The 10,983-nt window shown below is 33.3% G+C and overlaps 2 long non-coding RNA genes across 2 annotated transcripts; one reads left to right on the forward strand and one right to left on the reverse strand.

Moving 5' to 3' along the window:
• On the forward strand, positions 1-7,423 carry LOC127710578 (uncharacterized). The gene is made up of 2 exons (XR_007986231.1): positions 1-54; positions 5,327-7,423. It is a non-coding gene; the product is annotated as an uncharacterized LOC127710578 (long non-coding RNA).
• On the reverse strand, positions 4,279-7,387 carry LOC127710579 (uncharacterized). The gene is made up of 2 exons (XR_007986232.1): positions 6,763-7,387; positions 4,279-5,716 (listed from the first exon to the last, which is right to left on the reverse strand). It is a non-coding gene; the product is annotated as an uncharacterized LOC127710579 (long non-coding RNA).
• Positions 7,424-10,983: the final 3,560 nt, after the last annotated feature.

A 10,983-nucleotide genomic window follows, 5' to 3' on the forward strand; every position in this document is an offset into this window, starting at 1 on the left:
AAAACCACAAACAATAAAATGCTCCGCAGGGAGCAGCTTGATACGACCGCAGAGGTCGAACCCTGAACAGTTGGGGCAAGTATGGACACAACATTCAAGCTTGATACAGCTTTGCATTTGGATCGTGATTAAATATTTGACACAGCATAGGTTTCTGACACAGAATGAATGTGGTCTAAGAACTTAAAAATTTTAAATTGGACATTCACCTATTATGGTCCAATATCCAAAATCTAAATACATCGTTAGATTCAGCATATCAAAGAACCCCAAGAATTCAATTTTTGATGAAATCAAACAAAGTTTAATTTTAGACCCTTTTGACCTCAATGTGGACAAAGTTGATAACGGGGCCCAAAAATCAAAAATCTAAATACATGGTTAGATTCAGCATATCAAAGAACCCCATATATTCAATTTTTGTTGAAATCAAACAAAGTTTAATTTTGGACCCCGATTTGGACCAACTTGAAAACTGGGCCCATAATCAAAAATCTAAATATATGTTTAGATTCAGCATATCAAAGAACCCTAAGAATTCAATTTTTGTTAAAATCAAACTAAGTTTAATTTTGGACCCTTTGGACCTTAATGTAGACCAATTTGAAAACGGAACCAAAAATTAAGAATCTTAATACACGGTTAGATTCGGCATATCAAAGAACCCCAATAATTCAATTTTTGATGAAATCAAACAAAGTTTAATTTTGGACCCTTTGGACCTCAATGTGGACCAATTTAAAAACGGGGCCCAAAATCCAAAAACTAAATACACGGTTAGATTCAGCATATTAAAGAACCCCAAGAATTCAAGAATAAAACCCCATTGAAATTGGTCAAGAAATAAGCAATTTATACGAAGTATCTTCTTTTGCACAATACTGTGCAATTAAATATTTCTTGCTATTGCGCAATACTGTACAATTGACAATTTCTTGCTATTGCGCAATATTGTGCTATTGGATATTTCTTGCTATTGCGCAATACTGTGCAATTGAAGATTTCTTGCTATTGCGCAATACTGTGCAATTGAAGATTTCTTGCTATTGTGCAATACTGTGCAATTGAAAATTTCTTGCTATTGCACAATACTTATTATATAATAATTTACACATCCTGTTTGGTGTGTATCTCCTACCATATCATTATTATTTGATTTTAAATATAAATCAGAAATAACCAACTTAAAATGGAAAATTTTAAAAGAAAAAAAAAAGGAAAAAAAGAAAAAAAAGGAAAAAAAAAAAAATCCCTCCCATGATTTTTTGAACCCCCTTATGATTCATCACCCCCAAACTCAATCCCAGCCTTCCCTTTGTGGTATGGTACCTTGCAGTACAATTTCAGAGAGATCCATACACTTGAACACAAGTTATTGTCTGGAAACTAGAAAAATGTGTTTTTGGTCCCTTTTAGGCCCCCCAATTCCTAAACGTTTTGGCAATTACCCCCAAACTCAATTCCAGCTTTCCCTTTTGTGATATGGAACCTTGTAGTACAATTTCAGAAAGATCCATACACTTACACACAAGTAATTGTCCTGAAACTAGAAAAATGCTTGTTTTTTTGCCCCTTTTTGGCCCCTAATTCCTAAAATTTTGAGGCAATTACCCCCAAAATCAATCCCAGCATTCCTTTTGTGATATGGAACCTTGTGGTACAATGTCAGAGAGATCCATACACTAACACACAAGTTATGTCTGGAAGTTACAAAAATGCTTATTTTTGGCCCCTTTTTGGCCCCTAATTCCTTTACTGTTGGTACCATAACCCCCAAAATCAATCCCAACCTTCCTTTTGTGGTATTGAACCTTGTGGTAAAATTTCATAGAGATCCATTCACTTAAACTCAAGTTAGAGTGCGAAAACCAATGTGTCTTCGGACGACGCCGGACGACGCCGGACGACGACGACGACGACGACGACGCCAACGTCATACCAATATACGACCACAAAATTTTTTTTGCGGTCGTATAAAAATAAATGATATACAGCAACAAACGACAACCACTGAATTACAGGCTCCAGATTTGGGACAACCACATACAGAATGCAGCGGGCTTAAACATGTTTGTGGGTGCCAAACCCTCCACTTACCCGGGAAAGATTTTTAACAGCACAACTAAAAAACACACCTAAGAACAATTGATAAAGCCTTGACTAATCAGATCGAGACCCGACACGAAAAAACAGCTAACAAAAAAACGTAAGACACAAAGTACCGATCTGAAAGTACTCGAAGTTACTAAAAGCTAGTTCAAAGCAAAAAAAAAGATATAAAATCATGTTTATGAATTCTTAACTTAATTGAAGTACCGGAGTTTTGATGGTATAATACAAATGTTGACATTTAAAAGTATTTCTATCTTCACACTTTGCAAAAGGAAAAGATTGACATCCGTATACAGTACAATTAAGGAAACTTTGTAAAATGTATTTCCTGGGGGAAAAGGTTTTAGTAATTTGAGTACTTAGTGTGCTAGAAACAATATATAGGTAAGGTTTAAAGAAAACATAAATAAACTGTTATCACAGAGATATGTCTCGCCTTTTTGTAATTTTGCTAATGCAAACGTTGAAATTAAAATAGCAATACTTTAACATGGAAGTTATGCAAATATTCGAAGTCCATGAACCATGACTGAAGGTACATGGCTGAACAATCCCCATGAAAATGAGATGTGCCAATGCTAATACAACTGCATACCAAATACCATTGACTTATTATAAGTCATTCCCTTTAAACAAACCTAAACACAAACCTAAACTTGTAAACTATGTAAAAGTTTCAAAGTCAATAAACCATGATGGGGGGATGGGGCTTTATAATATGATACTTGCAAATGCCATAAATTTGCATACCAAATATCATTGACTTTACATAAGCAGCTCATCTTAAACTGATCTAATCACAAACAAATACATGTAAACTAAGCAAAAGTTTCAAAGTCATAGACCATGACTGAGGGGGCGAGGCTAAATATTCTCCATGGAAATGGGATGTGCTAATGCTTATACAACTGAATACCAATTATCATTGGCCTACCACTAATGGTTCCCCTTGAACTGACCTAATCACAAACCTTAACTTGTAAACTAAGCAAAATTTTCAAAGTCAATAGACCATGACTAAGGGGGTGGAGCCAAATAATCTCCATGGAAATGAGATATGCCAATGCTTATACAACTGCATACCAAATGTCATTGACCTACCACTAATGGTTCCCCATAAACTGACCTAATTACAAACTAACACATGTAAACTTAGCAAAAGTTTCAAAATCAATAGACCATGACTGAGGGGGCAGGGCCAAATAATCTCTATGGAAATGAGATGTGCTAGTGCTTATACAACTGCATACCAAATATCATTGACCTTCCACTTGTGGTTCACCATTAACTAGACCTAATCACAAACTAATACATTGTTGACGCCGCCGCCGCAAATAGCATACCTATGTCTTGCTTTTTGACTTCGGCTTGGCGAGACAAAAATGAATAAAGCTGAATCCCATAACAAACTTGAACATATTAATGCAAAAGTTTCAAAGCCAATGGACAATGGATGAGAGGATGGGACCAAATGTTCTTCATGGAAATGAGATGTTCCAATGTTAACACAAACGTATACTAAATATCATTGACCTACCACTAGTGGTTCCCCTTTACAGACAAAATCACAAACTTTAACAATTGTTGACTCAGCCAAGGCATAAGTTTGGCTTCCAAACTTGTCACAAGTGAGCAATTACTAATTCTCTGAAACAAACCTACAGTTTGTACACTTTAAATACTATAAATTCAGAAATTATTTCCTTTCAAAAATGTAACAGTATCATGTTCGAAATAATATAAAAAATTCGTAAGGGTTCCGCGGAACCCAGTGTATCGCCTACTTTTGCTGTTAATCACAGGCTCAACAAAAATGAGGAAAAAAATTAATAAAAATATTCCTCTCTATACTATGTTTTGATTGTAAGTAGCTTCTGTCCAAGTTTGGTAAAAAACGCCGACGACAGAATGTAGGATCACTATGTCTCGCTTTTTCGACAAAAGTCGAAGGCTCGACAACTAGCATTCATAATTTCAGTAGTGATTTTCCTTCACAAAAGTTTTGCAATAACATTAATTAGATCTCAAATTTTCACCAGTATTTAGTAAAACACCATCATAAATGCATGCATGAATTTCTAAATTCACAGTAATCTTTTGAACAGCTGCACTGAAATACCACATGTCCACTGTATTATAAAGGAAATCTAAAACTAGAATCAGTGATAAAAAGTAATAAATACCTTTAATTGTCAAAATGATGGTTTTATTAGCATAAATATCTCATCAAAACATTGATTCAAACCAAAACAGAAGCTGTCACATAAAATACTAAAAGAATGTAACATAAAACTAGAGGCTCTAAAGAGCCTGTGTCGCTCACCTTGGTCTATGTGCATATTAAACAAAGGACACAGATGGATTCATGACAAAATTGTGTTTTGGTGATGTGTTTGTAGATCTTACTTTACTGAACATTCTTGCTCCTTACTATTATCTCTATCTATAATGAACTTGGCCCGGTAGTTACAGTGGAAAATACTTTGTAAAAATTTACAAAAATTTACAAAATTTATGAAAATTGTAAAAAATTGACTATAAAGAGCAATAACTCCTTAAGGGGTCAATTGACAATTTTGGTCATGTTGCCTTATTTGTAGATCTAACTTTGCTGTACATTATTGCTGTTAACAGTTTATCTCTATCTATAACAATATTCAAGATAATAACCAAAAGCTGCAAAATTTTCTTAAAATTACCAATTCAGGGGCAGCAACCTAACAACGGGTTGCCTGATTGGTCTGAAAATTTCAGGGCAGATAGATCTTGACCTAATGAACAATTTTATCCTCATCAGATTTGCTCTAAATGCTTTGGTTTCAGAGATATGAGCCAAAAACTGCATTTTACCCTATGTACTATTTTTTAGCCATGTCGGCCATCTTGGTTCGCGGGCGGGGTCATCGGACACATTTTTTAAACTAGATACCCTAATGATGATTGCGGACAAGTTTGGTTAAATTTGTCTTAGTAGTTTCAGAGGAGAAGATTTTTGTAAAAAATTACAAAAAATTACGAAAAATGGTTAAAAATTTACTATAAAGGGCAATAACTCCTTAAGGGGTCAACTGACCATTTTGGTCAAGTTGACTTATTTGTAGATCTTATTTTGCTGAACATTATTGCTGTTTACAGTTTATCTCTATCTATAATAATGTTCAAGATAATAACCAATAAAATGCTTCGCTGGGCGCAGCTTGATACGACCGCAGAGGTCGAACCCTGAACAGTTGGGGCAAGTATGGACACAACATTCAAGCTGGATACAGCTCTGAATTTGGATTGTGATTAAATATTTGACACAGCATAGGTTTCTGACACAGAAAGAATGTGGTCTAAGAACTTCAATTTTTTTAATTTACCTATTATGGTCCAATGTCCAAAATCAAAATACATGGTTAGATTCAGCATATCAAAGAACCCCATATATTCAATTTTTGTTGAAATCAAACAAAGTTTAATTTTGGACCCCAACTTGGACAAACTTGAAAACTGGTCCCATAATCAAAAATCTAAACACATGTTTAGATTCAGCATATCAAAGTACCCTAAGAATTCAATTTTTGTTAAAATCAAACTAAGTTTAATTTTGGACCCTTTGGACCTTAATGTAGACCAATTTAAAAAACAGGACCCAAAATTAAAAATCTAAAAACACGGTTAGATTTGGCATATCAAAGAACCCCAATAATTCAATTTTTGATGAAATCAAACAAAGTTTAATTTTGGACCCTTTTGACCTCAATATGAACCAATTTGATAGTGGGCCCACAAATAAAAAATCTAAATACATGGTAAGATTCAGCATATCAAAGAACCCCATATATTCAATTTTTGTTGAAATCAAACAAAGTTTAATTTTGGACCCCAATTTGGACCAACTTGAAAACTGGGCCAAAAATCTAAAATCTAAATACATGTTTACATTCAGCATATCAAAGAACCCCATATATTCAATTTTTGTTGAAATCAAACAAAGTTTAATTTTGGACCCCAACTTGGACCAACTTGAAAACTGGTCCCATAATCAAAAATCTAAACACATGTTTAGATTCAGCATATCAAAGAACCCCAAAAATTCAATTTTTGTTAAAATCAAACTAAGTTTAATTTTGGACCCTTTGGACCTTAATGTAGACCAATTTAAAAAACAGGACCCAAAATTAAAAATCTAAATACACGGTTAGATTTGGCATATCAAAGAACCCCAATAATTCAATTTTTGATGAAATCAAACAAAGTTTAATTTTGGACCCTTTTGACCTCAATATGAACCAATTTGATAGTGGGCCCACAAATAAAAAATCTAAATACATGGTAAGATTCAGCATATCAAAGAACCCCATATATTCAATTTTTGTTGAAATCAAACAAAGTTTAATTTTGGACCCCAATTTGGACCAACTTGAAAACTGGGCCAAAAATCTAAAATCTAAATACATGTTTAGATTCAGCATATCAAAGAACCCCATATATTCAATTTTTGTTGAAATCAAACAAAGTTTAATTTTGGACCCCAACTTGGACCAACTTGAAAACTGGGCCCATAATCAAAAATCTAAACACATGTTTAGATTCAGCATATCAAAGAACCCTAAGAATTCAATTTTTGTTAAAATCAAACTAAGTTTAATTTTGGACCCTTTGGACCTTAATGTAGACCAATTTAAAAAACGGGACCCAAAATTAAAAATCTAAATACACGGTTAGAATCGGCATATCAAAGAACCCCAATAATTCAATTTTTGATGAAATCAAACAAAGTTAAATTTTGGACCCTTTGGACCTCAATGTGGAATAATTTAAAAACGGGGCCCAAAATCCAAAAACTTAATACACAGTTAGATTCAGCATATTAAAGAACCCCAAGAATTCAAGAATAAAACCCCATTGAAATTGATCAAGAAATAAGCAATTTATACGAAGTATCTTCTTTTGCACAATACTGTGCAATTGAATATTTCTTGCTATTGCGCAATACTGTACAATTGACAATTTCTTGCTATTGCGCAATATTGTGCTATTGGATATTTCTTGCTATTGCGCAATACTGTTAAATTGAAGATTTCTTGCTATTGCGCAATACTGTGCAATTGAAGATTTCTTGCTATTGTGCAATACTGTGCAATTGAAAATTTCTTGCTATTGCACAATACTTATTATATAATAATTTACACATCCTGTTTGGTGTGTATCTCCTACCATATCATTATTATTTGCTTTTAAATATAAATCAGAAATAACCAACTTAAAATGGAACATTTTAAAAGAAAAAAAAAAGGAATAAAAAGAAAAAAAAAAAAAAAAAAAATCCCCCCCCTCCCAATTTTTTGAACCCCCTTATGATTCATCACCCCCAAACTCAATCCCAGCCTTCCCTTTGTGGTATGGTACCTTGCAGTACAATTTCAGAGAGATCCATACACTTGAACACAAGTTATTGTCTGGAAACTAGAAAAATGCTTATTTTTGGCCCCTTTTTGGCCCCCAATTCCTAAACGTTTCGGGCAATTACCCCCAAACTCAATTCCAGCTATCCCTTTGTGATATGGAACCTTGTAGTACAATTTCAGAAATATCCAAACACTTACACACAAGTTATTGTCATGAAACTAGAAAAATGCTTGTTTTTTGCCCCTTTTTTGGCCCCTAATTCCTAAAATTTTGAGGCAATTACCCCCAAAATCAATTACAGCCTTCCCTTTGTGATATGGAACCTTGTGGTACAATGTCAGAGAGATCCATACACTTACACACAAGTTATTGTCTGAAAGTTACAAAAATGCTTATTTTTGGCCCCTTTTTGGCCCCTAATTCCTTAACTGTTGGTACCATAACCCCCAAAATCAATCCCAACCTTCCTTTCGTGGTATTGAACCTTATGGTGAAATTTCATGGAGATCCATTCACTTAAACTAAAGTTAGAGTGCGAAAACCAATGTGTCTTCGGACGACGCCGGACGACGCCGGACGACGACGACGACGACGACGCCAACATCATACCAATATACGACCAAAAAATTTTTAATTTTTGCGGTCGTATAAAAACGGCAAAATTTCCTTAAAATTACCAATTCAGGAGCAGTAACCCAACAACGGGTTGTCCGATTCATCTGAAAATTTCAGGGCAGATAGATCTTGACCTGATAAACAATTTTACCCCCGTGTCAGATTTGCTCTAAATGCTTTGGTTTCAGAGATATAAGCCAAAATCTACATTTTACCCCTATGTTCTATTTTTAGCCATGGCGGCCATCTTGGTTGGTTGGCCGGGTCACCGGACACATTTTTTAAACTAGATACCCCAATGATGATTGTGGCCAAGTTTGGTCAAATTTGGCCCAGTAGTTTCAGAGGAGAAGATTTTTGTAAAAGTTTACGGACGACGGATGCAGGACGACGGACGCCAAGTGATGAGAAAAGCTCACTTGACCTTTCAGGTCAGGTGAGCTAAAAATGAAAGCAAATTCTAAAAAATACAAATAGCATAAAAATAAAATATTTCATATTTTTGTATGTATGTTCACTGCTAAAATACCAAAGTATAATTGGCAAATGAATGTGGGTAGATGTACATTATACAAATACCACCTGAATTAACAGGTGACAACTAATAAATAAAGAAGAGCACTCTTATTGCTATTCTCCATCTTGTCATGGGTGGAAAGTTTCAACAATAAAACAAAGCTCATAAAGAACAGTAAGATAAAGATAGCACCTAATGTAGAAATATGTAGAATTTTTTATGGGAATGAATTCAAGTCATGTTAGCTTCTGTCTATAGGGTAAAGCCAAATGTTTGTTTTCTAACTCATAATTCTACTGAAATTTTACTTTGTAAAAATAGGTTCTGAAGACTTGAAACATTCTGTCCAAAAAGCAAACTAGCCTGAAAATTCAAGTAATGAAGACTTCTTCAGTTTTAGTTGGGTCATTCAATTTAAATTCACAATTTCAGTGTCACCACAAAAATAAAACTTCCTATTTCAGATCACATGACTTCCATAATATTTGTATTTTAATTTTTATTTTTAGCACCTTTTAAACATAACCTGCATCTTTATCTGATGGATATAAATATAATAACAACAAATCAATCTCCAATTAGTTTGTACAATTAACATTTTGAGTTTCAACCTTCAGTGTTTTTGGGAAAGCTTATTTTTACTAATTTTTTAATTAGATTGGTTTTCTTTCATTTTTATATTTGTGTTAATGACTTAATTCCTATTCTTTCGGATTCTTTCTAAGTGTATTGTGTTTATATAATTATATAAATGTTTATTAGAGCAGTATCAAGCATTTAACTTGCATAGCTGATTTCTTGAATGGGTTTGGCTTTACTTTTGATCCTTTTGGGGTTTTATCAGCTATTCAAAGTTTGTATTAGGTTTCAGACTGTGATATATTTTGGCCTTGAGCATCACTGAAGAGATTTATGAATTTATGATATGCAAGCACTCACTGAAATGGGGATTATTGACAACAGTAAATCATTAATATATCTGAAAGTCAAAAAAAAAGAAAAGATGCTTTCTTTGTCTTTGAAAAGGTTCTGTTTAATTTAGATTTAAATCTTTTTGGTCATATCATACCTTTTAAAAGTTGAAATGTCCATCTGGTACAATAAACTTAGTACTACTAATGTTATTTGACTACAAATGCAGAAAGATAAATATATGTAATTCTATAGTTTTCTCATTATAAATCATACAATGTAAAATAACATCCATTGTTACAACTCTTATTATGTGCGAAAACAAATAATTAAACAACCATTTCCACCCATTCTGATAGTTTTATTTATATCTATTCACTTGTTTTAAATTTCAAAGATAAGTGAAAATTATTTTTGTTCTTCTTGTATGTATGTTTTGTATTATGATGAAAAGGAATAACTGTTATTATCATGAATATATTGGAAAAACACTGAATTTGTGAATAAGGATAAATTCTGCATGGTTAATGAAAAATTTTCGTAAGTATGATGCGCTTTTAGACTTAAACTTCTTTTGGAAAGCACATTCTTGAACACATATGTGTAAACATATAATAATTAACTTTCTATACAATCTACTGATAAGTTTGTCAATGGCAGAAAGAGATTTTGATTTTTCCTATATTACAATTGCAATTGCTAATACTTTCAATATATTGAAATTCAATAAACAAAATTGTTTATCCTAAAAATTAAAAGCTAATTGATAGTGGTCTATTTAACATTTCTGAATTGATTTTATACTTATTTTACATTAACTTGATGCATACTGGAAAGGAGAACCCACTTACCACTCACCTAATGGTTGTGTTCTTTCAAACAGGTAAATAATTAATATTTAAATTAACAGCTGGATGGCCTGTAAAATTTTCCACTTAAGTGTATCAAATTTTTATTATATACTTGTTATTCATTTGCTATATCTATTTTCTTTACTTATTGTTAGGCTTAACTGATTTGTATTTTGAGCTTCAGGACAATAATTTCCGTACTATGATCTTGATGATAGCCAGAGGACAGAGATGGATTTATTGATTGGTGTTTAACACCACTTTCAGCACTATTGTGCTATTTCGTGGCTGTCAGGTGATTTATTGGTGGAGGAAGCCAGAGTGCCAGAGAGAACCACCACCCTTCCGTGGGAAAACTAACAATTCTTGTCAATTTTATATTTCTTATTGTTTTATATTTCTTATTGTTTACAAATTACAAATTTTAATATAAGATTGAAGTGTAGCACACCTGTCGCGTGAAAGATTCGAACTAACTACCTCAGTGTTGACAGGCTAGTGATACAGTATTTCAACTACTTAGACCACTCGGCCACTGAGGACCCAGCATGGATTTAAGTACAAAACTTACAATATAACTTC

Source organism: Mytilus californianus, unplaced genomic scaffold (assembly GCF_021869535.1).
Source record: "Mytilus californianus isolate M0D057914Y unplaced genomic scaffold, xbMytCali1.0.p SCAF_8, whole genome shotgun sequence".
In the NCBI taxonomy this organism is placed as follows: domain Eukaryota; kingdom Metazoa; phylum Mollusca; class Bivalvia; order Mytilida; family Mytilidae; genus Mytilus; species Mytilus californianus.